This window comes from Rissa tridactyla, chromosome 1 (assembly GCF_028500815.1).
Source record: "Rissa tridactyla isolate bRisTri1 chromosome 1, bRisTri1.patW.cur.20221130, whole genome shotgun sequence".
Taxonomy (NCBI): domain Eukaryota; kingdom Metazoa; phylum Chordata; class Aves; order Charadriiformes; family Laridae; genus Rissa; species Rissa tridactyla.
The window spans coordinates 134550355-134564845 of NC_071466.1; the positions used below are offsets into that span (position 1 = coordinate 134550355).

The 14491-nt window shown below is 35.7% G+C and overlaps 1 protein-coding gene across 6 annotated transcripts in view; it reads right to left on the reverse strand.

Moving 5' to 3' along the window:
• PACSIN2 (protein kinase C and casein kinase substrate in neurons 2) overlaps positions 1–14491 on the reverse strand; it is a 64948-nt gene that overhangs the window by 42040 nt on the left and 8417 nt on the right. Inside the window, exons 2-3 of one of the 6 annotated variants that reach the window (XM_054204558.1) lie at positions 1822–1932; positions 1442–1598 (exon numbers count right to left, since the gene is read on the reverse strand). The exons of 4 other annotated variants lie outside the window; for them this stretch is intronic. The gene's annotated coding sequence lies outside the window, so the exon portion shown is untranslated. The remainder of the gene's footprint in view (positions 1–1441; positions 1599–1821; positions 1933–14491) is intronic. One more of the 6 variants, XM_054204568.1, reaches the window with a different exon arrangement.

Here is a 14491-nt window from a genome sequence, read left to right on the forward strand (position 1 = left end):
AGATGCACAAAAGAGAAGCAACATAAGAGAACAATTTCACAGCAGACTTTTTGGTCACAAAACTCCTTGGGTTTTAGATTTTAACCCCTGCAACACTGTTTTTTATTATAGAAGTTTCCCATTCCAAAGATATACTTCTTGAATAATAGATCCAGGAAAAGACTGTAAGGTATCGAGAACCATAAGACCTAGTTATCATGCTATCTAATATAGTATTAAGTGGCCAACCTCTAAATAATCTTTATAACGTGTTTCTTTAAGAGCCTCAGGTCTTTCTGATCAAGGAAAAACCCATATTAACATTTTATTCGCTGCACATCAAAATTGGCACTGAATAAACTTTGCCAGAAAACCACCTGAAGAACTCAAGACCGTTTGGCAATTAAAATAACTTGAAAGATCAAAGACTATTTTTTTAAATCAGAGGTTTCCATTATTTAGGTTTGAGTGACTGAAATGTTGAGAGCAGGAAAAACTTCAATTTGGTTAGAAGTGTTCACCCTTTTCTAATGTTCACTTTTGTAGTTCCTGTGACATCACCCACTAATTCACATGTCCTGTCAAAGTCTCCTAAAATGAAATTAACCTTAATATTTTGGCATCCTCCCCAAATAAAGTTGAGATAAATATACCTTTAGGTTTGTTTCAAAGAAGCAAGAAAGGGGCACAAGACAACATGCTTTCAACTTGCAAGTTACACTTCATAAGTATTTAGTTAGCAAGAAATCTTTAAAGTGCCCAGATACTTTAAAAATAAATAAATAATCAGATGGTCCTTTAGTTAGTGAAATTAGATGGTTAGTTATACACACTCAGAACGAAACCTTATTTTAGCAAAGTCTTGAGGGAAATACCTAAAGCATACACGCTTAATATTCGCTTTAAGTACAATTTTGCAATGGTGCAAAAAGTAGTGCAGAGGAATAATACTGACATATTCTCCAGCAGAGAAAACATGAAAGAGCATTTACAGCTGCACTGACAAAGTAGCTGCAGTAAAAAGTGGCATGTATACAACTGTTCTAAAATGGTATATAATTAACAAGCAAAATAGAGCATTACAAGAAGCACTGCCTCAGACATCAAAACTTTCTGAAGATAAAAGGTGCCATGGCACTTATCTGACCACACAAGTGACACAAAACATGAACACTACTGTACTTGAAAATAGCAAACCCCACAGAATTACACAAATAAAAATAATACAATAACCATTCTAGAAAGAGATGTGTGTTTTAGACAGCAGACTGAGCCCAGAACAGTCAAACATGATCAAACACACCCTCTTACATTCAAACAAACATTGCAAAATATTAGATTCACTTGCCCAAAAATACTCTCATATCAGCTATGACACAGTATAGTAAATTTTTTGCTAGGAAAAAAGCAACTAGGACAGTTGTTTGGCAAGTCATTAGATTACTGTTTGCAAAATACTTACCTTAAAAGACATGCCTTAATTCACTTTCATTTTCTCCAAATATGGACTTCAGCAACATAACTGCACAGATAGATGCAGTACCTGCACAGCTTTTCCTGGCCTCCGTTTCCACAAACAGAATTCTCTCATCAGAACGTACTTCATCATTTCCTGTGGGCTGATGAAAACCTTGTAGCTCAAGCTAAGGTCATTTTTTTTTCCCCACACACACACGGCAGCACTCAAACCAACACAGGGTTTTCAGTCACACACATTTCTAATAGTTCTGTATAGCCACAAAGTTGAACATTCAGGTTTACTATGGTCTTAATAGCCCATATTAAAGGAAGGTATTTTTAACCATACAACTGGCTTCAGTGGAGAACAGTGGTTTTAAATACCTCAGTGAAACATGTAGGCACATTTTGCAGATGCGTCACTTAGGAAACAGCTGTGTTGTTTCAGTGTTCCACAGTCAAAAGCTGTATTTTTCCATCTCAGGAAATACGGGGCTGTAATATTAATTAATGAAATACTGATGTGCATTGAATAGAAACATATCTAAACCCTTAAATTAAGGTGAAACAATCTAGTCTTCCTGAATCTGAAACTTATATTAAGGAGCTACTCTTCTCTACTTCAGCAGAGAACCAATTCAGAAGCCTCCTTTGAACGAAATCTAATCCTGAGATGGTCTCTAACAGATACTTGTTTCCAAAGACTAAACCACTGTTAGAAACTGTAAATATGTGTATTAACAACATGTCAGCATACTATGCCTTCTGTTCTTCTTAGAGAGATACAGATGATTATGCTTGGCAGACACTAGTAGGACTGATTGGGTCAGGGGAAGCTAGTTGCACAGGTGGACCCAGACCAAACTGTGCACTCTTCAAGTATTAGTTAATTCTTCTGTCACTTTTTTGAGATGAAAGTAAAATGAAGAAAAAAGGAAAATGGGAAGTGATGGTTTTCTTACCATGGAGAAAGTAAGAGAAAGCCCAAACAGAAGTTGACCTTCTTATATTGTGTCTCAAAAGGACACTACTGAAGATGATAGAGGAAAATACTCCAAGATCGAGGAAAATAGCTCAGTTTCTCAGACCGCAATGTGCTCACACTATACTTAGCTTAGAACAGTGCAGAGGGATCACTTTTTCATGCAGAACTCCTTAGGGCTCAACGGACTATTCTCTACTAGACAAAAACACCAGCTTTCTAGGATAGCTACTCAAAATATGTACAGTAACAAAAATATCCTATAACATCAGAAATGTTTTGCTAGTATAGCTTTTGTTCAAGGGACCAGTGTAAGCTAGCACAGAACTGTACCCAAGGACCCTTTCTAAAGCAGAAGTGAAATAACTACCCCATAATTGTTGGTTTAGTTCAGAGCTGTGAAACAGCTCTAAACAGTAGTTTCAACTACCACCAATCCTTTCTGCAGCCATTATCCCCTCACTATCATAGCCCTGATGACAAAAAGCATGTCAAGTCATCACGCAACATTCCTCAATTCTCAAAATACTTTCAAGGGTAGTTTTTCAGGGAAAACACTATCAATGTATGCTGTTATCACTGCCAGATAAACTTTATACATCACTTCAGCAGTGTCATGTCTGGAACTGATACCGAATTTATAGACCTCTGCAGAATGCAATTCATAAATGTAAAAAGAAAACAATAACAGGCACACTTAGTGTCAACTACCCTTCTTTCCAGTAAGTTAAATAACCAATTATTCTTTTAGGAACAATAAAAGATCTGTTCAAGTGTTTCAAAATCAATGCTATACTGTAACAGTACAAAACACCATGTGACAGTATTTCATATTTCAGATTAAATAAGATTAATTCAGATTTTCAAGCAATCTGAGCCCAGCTTCTAAAGAACAGTTAAGGAGCATTTTTTGCTTATGTTAAAGTGGGGGAGAAGGTTGCTTAATACTTAGTTACATTAACATAGACAGTAGAAAGAAAAAAAACCCAACCAAACTCTCTTGAATTCTTTTTAAACAGATTTTCAGCTTAGTGAATCTGAGGTAAACTTTAGCCATGACTCCTCATGTTTCCAGGCAATTTAATTTTCTGGTCTTGGAATGGTAATTACTGCAACAAGGATAGAAGACCTTTACTTACCACTTAGTGATCTATGTAACATGGGCTGTTGACCTAGTAGAATAAAATATTCCCTAAAAACACTTAATTTTTTTAAAAATAAATATAACATACTGGCTCCTTACCATGTACTAAAATCATTGGTCTAACCTACCTGGAAGTATCACTTTTAAGTATTAAGGTCACAGATCTCATTTTATGGCCTTTCTTGTATGCACAATTTGACAAGCTAAACTGGAAGTTAATTTTTGTGTTTGTTGTGGGGTTTTTTTGTTTTTAAAAATTTAACCCTACTTTAACACAATTGGAAATCTAAAGTTCTCAGTGTGCAAAACAAGGTGCTGCTTTAAAAGAGGCATATGAGATCAAGATTAGGCAAAAAAGAAGGTGGAAGTTTTTCTTTGGTTCTCAGAGTTTCAGTAATCTTATTAAGGGTTTAGAGGGGAAAAAAAAACCAACACAGAGTTGCTAGTCTTCCTTATGATTTTCAGAGATCTGGATACACATTTTACTTGACCTTATATAGCTCTCAAACACACAAATTACACAAACGTAGAAACTCTAAGTGCGATAATGTGAAATGAATACTTAATTTGATCAACTAGTCTCAGAAAGACTGGTCTCTTCTACCCTTCTCCTGCTTTTCAGGAAAAGGAAAGCTTTTTATGCCATTTTCAATTAATGCTTGACTGAAGTACATACAAGTAGGTCAGCCATCTACTCTACAATCTAAATTGGAACGAAGTTCAAGGAAACTGGGACAAGAGGCCCCATTAGCTACCAGTTCTTGTACTTGCAATTACCATTGTGTTTTTTCATTTAATAAGGCTGTGCCATCCCTAACTATAGGGCATTTAAACAACAGCCTTTAACCTGCATCTCAGCAACAATTAAAAGACAGAAAGAAGAGAGGCAAATAATACAAAGTTCAATTTATTGCTCTCTCAAGGTTAGAGCCTGAAAAACCCTATTGTTGAAAATTCAAGTATGCAAGACTATTTTTTTAAAATATATGTGCTCCAGATGCAAAGCAGATCAAAATGTTGAAGCAAAGTCTTCGTAAAAGCACATAATACACAACTGCCTTTTTTCATCATACGTGCTGCTAACTTCGGCATTTTAAATGGCTGCACAATGATTCCCAAAACCAGAAACAACTACTGCTAATGCCAGAATATACACCTTTTTTGCTTTATGAACTAACTTAATCTAAATTCATATGTCAGTAACATCTACACTCACAAACTAGTGGTATGATAGTCGTAACAGCTGAGAAAAGCAGGCAAAAATAGCTTCAGAATAAAGTGATCAAATTTCTTAAGCTATTTAGTTTACTGCCAAATCATTCTACGCATTGTAATCAAACTGGAAAACTGCATTACATTAGACTCCAGAAAGTCTGGAGTCATTACATTCAAATGCAACATCACATTTTAAATTAAAATAGAATTCAATTGGTATTTTTGTATGATGCATAGTAACACGAAGTAACCAGAGTAGAAAAGGTGAGTATCACGGAATAAAATCATGCTGGAAGATATCAAACTTGCATACACTCAAAAGGAATGGCTTAAGCCAGATTTCTAAAACATACTTTGTGCATAAACCATATGTACGGCTTACATGCACATACATATATAACCAGCCAGGAACGGAAAATAATTCTCTTCAGTACTACAGAGGTTTTGTTCCATTAGCCTAAAGCTATGTTTAACACATTGGGAATTTTCAGCAATCTTATAAGAGGTGCTACCAGGGTCCACCTTCAACTCAAGATTTTACTAACTAGCCAGTGATCTTGTGCTTATGAGTTCAGCTTGAATGTCTGAATAGATTACACACCATATTTGTCTTCCAAGATTTGAAAGCACTGTATTCAAGCTGACAGCTAGTATGGAAATACTCATTGTGATATCAGGCATGGAGAGGGGGCAAGGGGCCAATGACATATAGGCAGAACTACACCATGACACCATAAAGGCAGGGCTCTGTGTCACTGGTCACACTAATCTAGACAGTGTTCTAGAATAGCTTGTGGTTACTGAAATGAGTCACCTGTCTACATATGACTACAGTTACAAAGCCATATCTCCATATGGCTCATTAGCTAATAGGTTGAGCAGCAAAGGAATCAAAAAAGAAGTCTGAATGGTTCAACAGATGAAACAGCTGCAAGTTGAAAGCTTCGATTATGCAGAAATGCCTTAAAGGTATCACTGAAAATAACATTTCTATTTGACCATATAGTCCCCAAGAATAAGAAAACCAAGCCATGTGCTTACCCAATGAATAATAAACTTCACATTTAACTATCTTTACTATATGGTTGGGGTAAGAATAAAAGAAGTATTTAAGATTTTAAAATACTGCAGAAAAAAGCTTAGACAAATAAAGACAACAAAGAAAGTGTGATGAAAAATATACAAAATATATTATTTATAACTTTACAAGTGACATATAATGATCTTTTTCATTGTCCTACACTTATGATTTTCATAATCATACTCTTCAGCGTCATGGGTCAAAACAAGAACACTTCAGCTGAGAACACCTGTGAAACTTAAGTACAGGCATATTCCACTTCCAGTTCTGAAGGCTTAAAGCCTTAATATAATCATCTGATACAAACGGCATTAGAAAAAGTAAGCCTGCATCTAGAAAGTCTCCTAAAACCTATTCATTTCTTGTTTCCTGCACATCATTTTTTTCAATTTTCAGAACTTCAAAATACAACAGCTTTACTGGAGTGGCAGGCATTCTCCCTTTAGCTCCTAGCACAAACGAGAGGCAAACTGTGATAGCAAAGCATACCAAATCCAGGAGGCTTTAGACTGACAAAAGCCCAACTAGACCCACAAAGCTAACGTCAGCTCTACTAACAGTACACGTGGTAAATCCTCAGTCATTCATTGTAAGCTTTCTTGGAAAGGCCAAAAGTTTCACAAACCCACTAAGGGAATCCTTCCAGTAACTACAGCTATGATGTTGGTAACATTTGTTTGTTTTTAGTAGAGGCTGCTCAATAGCTGAAGAGTCATCATCATCATAAATGACCTTCACACAATCGAGCTAGGTCTCTGACCACTGTTGTTTTAAAGAGCAATCAACTGTCCTTACTCCTAAAAGAACAAAGTAATTACAGATATGTTTTAAAAGTACACTTTGGGGGATGTATATTTGGATTTAGTAAGGTTATTTCAAAACATGCAAAGAAGTGTTTCAGAAATATGTATAATTATAAAAAAAAAAGAACACTAAAAGCGTGAAAGAGATGGTGAGTCTAGCTGCAAGGTTTCTCATGCCATTGAGTATCATTACCTCTGGTACAACTATCTGAAGGCTACATACACACATACTCCAGCTGTAGCAAAGTTTCTTTCTTTCCTTTTGTAAGAAGGTCACTATCCTCACAGAAGTAGGAATACTAACATTTCTGTTCAACTTAAAATTCAGTTTATACTGAAAGAATTTGTACAACTGTCCATATCTGAAAGACAAAATAATAGCTGCTTCACTGAGGCAAAATATCTGCATATTTGATGCATCAAAGCTACCCCAAAAAAGAAAAACAGGTATTACACTTAAAACATAATTGTATTTTACCACATCTAAAAAAACAGCGCTACTAAAGAATGTGCTTTATAGAGTAGTCAAGAGCTCAATAACCTTAAGTTGATTCCTTAGACAATGTGCATTTATTCTCTACCTTGCAATTTATGAAACTGAAGATGAAATTATGTCTAACTAACACCTTCAAACAAATTGCCTACCTTTTCCCCTTATAACTGCTACAAGAAATTTGAATATTCAGTATGTTTCATAGGAAGAGAAACAATCTTATTACCTAGTTTACATTCACCACGCTATCTTAAAAAGCCTGTAGCAATAATTCCAACCCAAAATGCCAATTTGAAAACAAAGACAACTAATGTTTATTGATCCCTTCACAGACTGGTAACACTTGAGCACTGCAAACACTTTGCTCCATTTGACTCAGGCAAGCAACGAGCTAGTTAACTGTGACAGAGGACAGTCTACCAGAGTTTGTTTTCAACAGGAATGAAATCCTTTCCTTTCAGCTTCCCAGAAAATAAAGGTAAGATCTACTCACATTTTTAACACTAGATTTTTATAGTCAATGCTATAATTGATTGGATTGGCAAAAAACTAGGATTACAGTGAGGGTCACAGGGATCCTGAAAACAAGATCAATTCCTTGGAGCTGATGAGACTGGACTACCCAATGCGTCAAGTAGGTCTTCAAAGACTGTTCAATAGCCAGGCTTTGCTACAGTAACCAGATGCCATAAGAAATGCTTCAGCTGAGTATTTGTCAATTTATAACGATCACAGAAGCACAGAACAGCCCAGGTTGGAAGGTACCTCAAAAGATCACCTAGTCCAACCTTCTGTGGAAAGGGAGCCTAGATGAGATTATCTAGCACCCTGCCCAGTGATATCTTGAACACCTACAGTGACAGGGACTCTAAAATTGGCATCTACCAACTCACCAGACGTCTTCAATCATTCAACTTTCAAAAGACAAGAAGAACTTAGATCACAAGAGCACCATTCTCAGTGTCAGCTACATTTCATTTGCTTGTTTACATCCTGCACACGCACACACAATTGTAGTCTGTTTTTCTTTTTTTTTTTTCCTTATGCTAAAGTAAAAGGCTACACAGTTGAATCTTGTGGCCAAAGCCATTAACTAATCCTTTAACTATGAATTCTAACACCTGAAGAAAAATTTCATGGTAACATAACATTTTTCTGGTACAACACAGAAAATTTAAGCTATACCTAATTCATGTAATAATGTGGGGGTTCCATTATAGTCCATTTTGAATAACAGAAATTGAAAATACCCAAGTAACTAGTAGTGTGAAAACACCCATTCGGTACACACATACTCAAAAAATAGTCTTTGTCCTGGGTTTGTTCCATCCTGGTACAACTATCTGCCTCTTATCATATGAATACACTTTTATTGTAACATCCTTTGGCATGAAGTCTGTTCTTGTCACTAACTCCTCCCCCTCAGTATTTGCATTGTTATCTCATGTTACCCTCACACAATTATTAAATATTCAATTAGCTGATCCTGGGCTTAATGCTGCTCTGAGAGCATAGGGAATCCAATATTGCAATTCACAATGCAAATCACAAGAATGTGAAATGAGTCAGTAATGATCAATGCCCAACTACATTCCCAAAAAAAGATAAAGCTGTAAACCCCAAGCTGTAAACCCTTGCATTTCTACTGCTGGCACCTAAACCTCCTTTCAAAGGAAGGCAGCTATTCTTTCAGAAATGTTGATGTGTTTATTTTTATTTTTACACAAATTGAAGAATTCTAATGACACCAAACCAGTCTAAGTCTAGCCAACATTTTGTTAGAATACAGTATACACCTGTCATTCAGCTTTGACAGCTTTTTCTAAAAGAAGCTACAGTGGTTCACACAAAAATCTGCAAATGGTCTTCATTCTGAAGCTCAGAATAACAGTGCCTGGTACTCACTCGAACAATTTAGAGTTGCAACATAAGTAGTGTTATGTAAGACCAGAAGAGTTCTAAGGGTTTGGTTGTTTGTTTTTTTTTTTAAGTTCTCTCCCGTTGCTTGTATGAGAATATGTAAACTACATTCCTACAGTATTCATCAAATAAAGAAGTTTCTAAAGGTGGCCTTTTAAACCTAAAAATAGTGCAGCGTCAAAGGCAGCCACTTGAACAGGTTTAGTGCTGACTCACAGCTTTGACTAAGTCCTAGCATAATTAACATTGAAATTAGTTTTACTATCTCCATATGGTTCCAATTGACAGACATAAATCAAAACACAACACCACTGTCCACTTTCTAGTGTCTGGGAAAGGTAAAAGTCAATAGAAGCTAGCACCAAGTAATATAAGTAGGGTAGGTAGAAAGGAGGAAAAAAAGCCATACAAAATAATCATAATACAATGCCATAGAAAGGGTTCTTTTAGCTACATGAAAAACTTCTGGTTCAAGACACACAAGTAAAAATCCAGCACTTTTGCCTACAAGATAAAGGCACTGAAAGCTTATCCAAATTCTGAAATTCTCTAAACTCACCTTCTAGAGTCCTCTAGTTAGGGTATTTGAATAGTAATATTCCAAGAATTTATTCAACAGTTTCAGGATCTGGATGCAAGTTACCATCTGAATTCATTCACCTTAACACCAGTAACTCTATATCAAGTTTTAAATTCTAGACAAAATGAGAAGAAATCCAGTAACAGATTGTTAAGTAGATTTTCAAGTAGGTAAGGTCTCTCTTGCTTCAATATTTAAGTTTCAGTAGGCTAGCTTTAGACAAAACTTTAAAGTTGTCCCATTTTCATTTTATGCATTTGCCATATGTATGCCAATTCCTTACTTGTACTTGTCTTTCACCAAAGATGATTTTTTTTTCTTAAAACAGAAAAAAAACACATTCATAAAGAAGGTTAGCCAACTGGGAAGCAAAATTTAAAAATGTCTTTTTAAGCTTATGTAGTTAGATTTCCAGCATCCCTTTTAGTATTCATAGCTACATAAGGCTGTTAAGCACTTGAAACTGGGCGATGGTGAAACACACAGAAGACATGACTTGCATTCCTTCCTCTTTTAGGGCAGATACTATAGCCAGATTGAGATTTTTCACAGTACTCCAAATTTAAACATGCACGCTGACTCTGATGTAAATGTCTAGGTGCAATATGCTATTCTTTACATATTCCAGTAATTCTCATAGGCCAGCATAGCTGCATAACTAGAGAAAGTAGCTCAAGTTTAATTCAAGTTTCATGTGATACATTTTTCCTTGACAAATTCAAAACACATTTTTAGAGAAGCATGTTTATAAAATCTTCAGCTTTAGAGAGCCAATTTGTACAACAGCTTTTCACGGTATTTTTTCCTATCTAATAAATTGCATTTCAGTGAGTACTCTAGCCAAATGGGATACTACACACAACCCTCAATACTAATAAACTCATAGAAACTGTATAAACTTCACAGTTGAACTGCCATCATCAGTCACAACTCAGACAAATAATCACAAAAGATATGATACTAGTACAGCATCATCCATTTAAATAAATGTAGTATTTTATCCATATGTATGAAATGTGAAATAAACACTGCAAATGCAAAAAATACATAAAATGTGCACAATGAAAATACCTTTGGATGTACTTGAAAACATCAAAATCTGTTCAACTCTTCCCATATTTCCTTTCTATGCAGTAAGATCTCTTGGAAACAGCATGAAAACTGCTAAAATTATTACTGTAAAACTAGTAATTTTGTTCAGCAATAAATTGGTAGGCATTACATGCTAAATTTAGCACAGTTTAATTACACAAAGGAAAGTGTTTCTGCAATACTTAACATGTAGAAACAAAGATGCTTCCTATCTAGCCTGTTTTGCAAGAAAGATGAGGAGGGCAAAAGGGGCAGAAATATCAAAGATCTCCAATTGCAGTTTCAGTTTCTCTACAGGGCTAGTAAAAAAAACAAGCTAATTGGATCCTTAGAGAAAGTTAGACTACTTCATATTTTATTAGACTGATCAAAGCCTAAAGCAAAGAAGCTATAGGTTGTCTTGCATAACCCTAAAATAAACCCAGAATTAATGTATATTTGTTCTATCTATTTGCATGTATCAATTACTGAACTGCTACTGACTTGACAATGATTGAAATTGCACAGCACAGATTTTACTCATGATACCCATACAACTCACAGAATTTTTCTACCAGAAACTACGTAATGGCCTGATCTAAACCAAGTGCTAAAAATAGAGTAATTAAATACAGACCAGACCCACATATTGTTCTGTGACACAGGAATACTACAAGCCAAAGCAGAAGCAGCTGCTTATATGCTACTTTGGACAAAGCATTTCTTAGCCAAATTCAAACCAATTTCAAGGTTCAACTACAGATCCTTTTAAACTATATGGATTGTCCTTTAAACTCTTCAAATTTGTGGTTAGGAACATAAATAACATATTTGGTCCTGAACAGATAAGACATTCATGATATCCAGTGAATAAACTTTCACTTTTCCCAGTGCAGCGAGTAATTAAACAAAGAAAAGCAAAAAGTGTTCTACAATACTGCTCAGTCTGCTTTTTGGAAAAATGTTCTTTGCTGGCCAATCTGTGCACCTGCATCAAAAAAACATCAAGTGGAACAGTGCTTTGCTGAGAATAGCTAAGAAAGCAGACTGGGCAGTATCATAGAACAAAAGTCACAGGAGGATCCAACTAATTCTATTCAATTATTTTTGAGGGAACAAAACCAAAAAGCCAAACAGCACAGGCTACAATAAGGTAGAGAAGCAGTTTTTCCAGTCTAGGAAATAAGAGCTGGTATGGGTTTTGTGTATACCTAGACTTTTCCCAGTAAAAAAACCCAACAAACAAATAAACAAAAAACCTAACACTAAAAAAACCCTAACTTGATTCTTTCTGCAAGATTGATTCAATCTTGGAAATTAAATATTGAGTGGGTATTCAAAGCTAGTTCTTCAAAACCTGGTTTAAGAAAGTGTTAAACAGATTAATTTAAATCTGCTAGGAGTTTAAAAAAAATATTTAGCATTCACTTTTTTATAAATACAGCATTTCATTACATAAGAATATATGTCAGCGTTACACATTAGAAACATTTAAGCTACTTAGAACTGAGTGTTTTAGAAGTCAAAAGGCAAAGACTTTTAGCTCCTTTCTACTTAGAACTTGTTCAACTTTGAAAACTGTTTCAATTCTGTCTTCTAGTCCTTCCACACTGAAATATTTTAAGCAAGAATTCAAGAAAAAACCCAGCAAGTTTACCTTTAAATTTATGAATTCAAGATCATTTGAAACTTATTACCTATTCAGCCATGCATATAAATTGGTAAAAATCAAGAAACATAAGTTTAAGCCCATCTTCAATTCCCTTAACTATAAATAGTTTAAGGGTACAGCCTCTAGGCAATAAGTGTTAAATCTTACTCAGTTGTATTTCAGCAGCTCACGTAGCACAGCTTCAGCTGCTAGGATGAGCAACTCTGTTGCACTTATATACACTCCATTTTCCTTACTTTATTCCATCCTGACCATCTTTGGCATACATGAGATTATAAAAGTACTTACATGAGGACTTGTTTCCATCCAACATTCACTTTACAGCTTAACTTTATGGAAATTATTCACCGTACTGCTCATCTTAATACCAAGCCTAATCAATTTTATTGCGGTATAAATTTGTTCTGCTGACAAAGGTTGATCTGGTATTCTCCCACATTCCCAGTCACTCCTCCTGACCAATTCCTATGCCACTGATGCTATTCAGGAAACCAGGTGCTAAGCCTTATCCAGACGAAAATTACTGTCAAAAAGTTTCTTGCTGGACCAGGGAACCAACTCCAGTCACAGTACAGCCACCTAAACAGTGCCACCAGAGAGCACATCGCAGGAAAAAATAGCTGGGCACCAGGGAAAGAACCTGATTTCCCACATTAGTAGCAACACAAACCGTCACTGGTTTTGAAGTTACTTATCATTGTGAGTAGTAGCTGCAACAAGCTTTTGAGCTAGCTTAACGAGTTACAAGAAGTTATGCTAATAAAAGGAATAAGCAAGTGCGCATAGAACAAGAAAGATACTCTTCAAAAAGTCTGAAACTGAAAGACAGGCAAAAAGATATTTCAGTTGTTTATGTGAAAGTGGTAAGCACACAAGTAAGAAAAGTTAGATTTTTGCATTTGGGAACATAAATCAAGCACATTTCATAACACTTAAAACCTCACTGTACAAGTCACATGACTGAACAGTCTGTAAGTGGTTATAATGTATGTAAAGAGGATTAAATGGTCAAGAAAGGAGCAGTGACACTTCTGCAATAATACTCATTACTCATTTGAATTAACAACTTTAAAGAACACTAACACTCCACAGATCCTCTGCAACGTCTTCCATAGCTCATGCACCACATGAGCACTGACTAGTGTCTACCCAAGACGAGTAAAGCACACTAAACAACACAGCGCAGTCAGCTCCTTCTGCAGCAAGCTGCTGTGTGAAGGAGAACGCTGCATTACTGTGGGGCACTTTGGTCCCACTGACATCTGTTCCATGTTTCACTTTCCCAATTCTAAAATTGGCATGGAATTTAACATGCATTATAGGTGACAATGCCCTAATTCAAAGAGCACACTGCATGCAATATGAAGGAACTCTATGCATACTCTACCTCAAAAGAGAATGGATGACAGAACTAAACGTGACTACCTGCATACCAGTCCCGAGTTGACTCGGACCACTTCCAGCGTCAACTGAGACGACTCAGATTTGGCAATCTGATAAAATAATATTACTTTATCATGCAAGAATCACAGGGAATCACACAAGATTTTTTAACAGCTGCCACCAAACCACATTGGACGAAGAAAACAAATTAGCTACAGAAATAGCTACAGGTAAAGTGGAAAAGAGGGGAAGTTCATGGTAACAAATGTAACAAGAGCTAGGAATGATGAAAGACACCAGAAAGAACACAGAAATAGTTGTAGTGATAGACCTCAAATATATTTAAAGCTCCTTTATTGTCCATATTATAACCTTAGCAACAATGCTATCATTCATAAGTATCAATGTTTTAATGTTGTAACGGAGGCAGAAAATCTATGAATGCTGACAAATAATCATATCTGAGTGACATGATTATTAGCCCCCAAATTAGAAATCAAATGGGCTTAGGAGTCAAAACAAGCATGTCTAAATTACTTTTTGTTCAAGAATTTTAAAATATAATTTGGGAGGCTTTAAGTCATGAACTTTTAAGAAGTTTTGAATGGGGAAGTCCCAGAAGACTAGAGAAAAACTGATGTCACATAAGCATTTTAAAAGGGGCACTGTTAGTTTACTAAAGACAAGTCAATTAAAATGGAACAAATAAG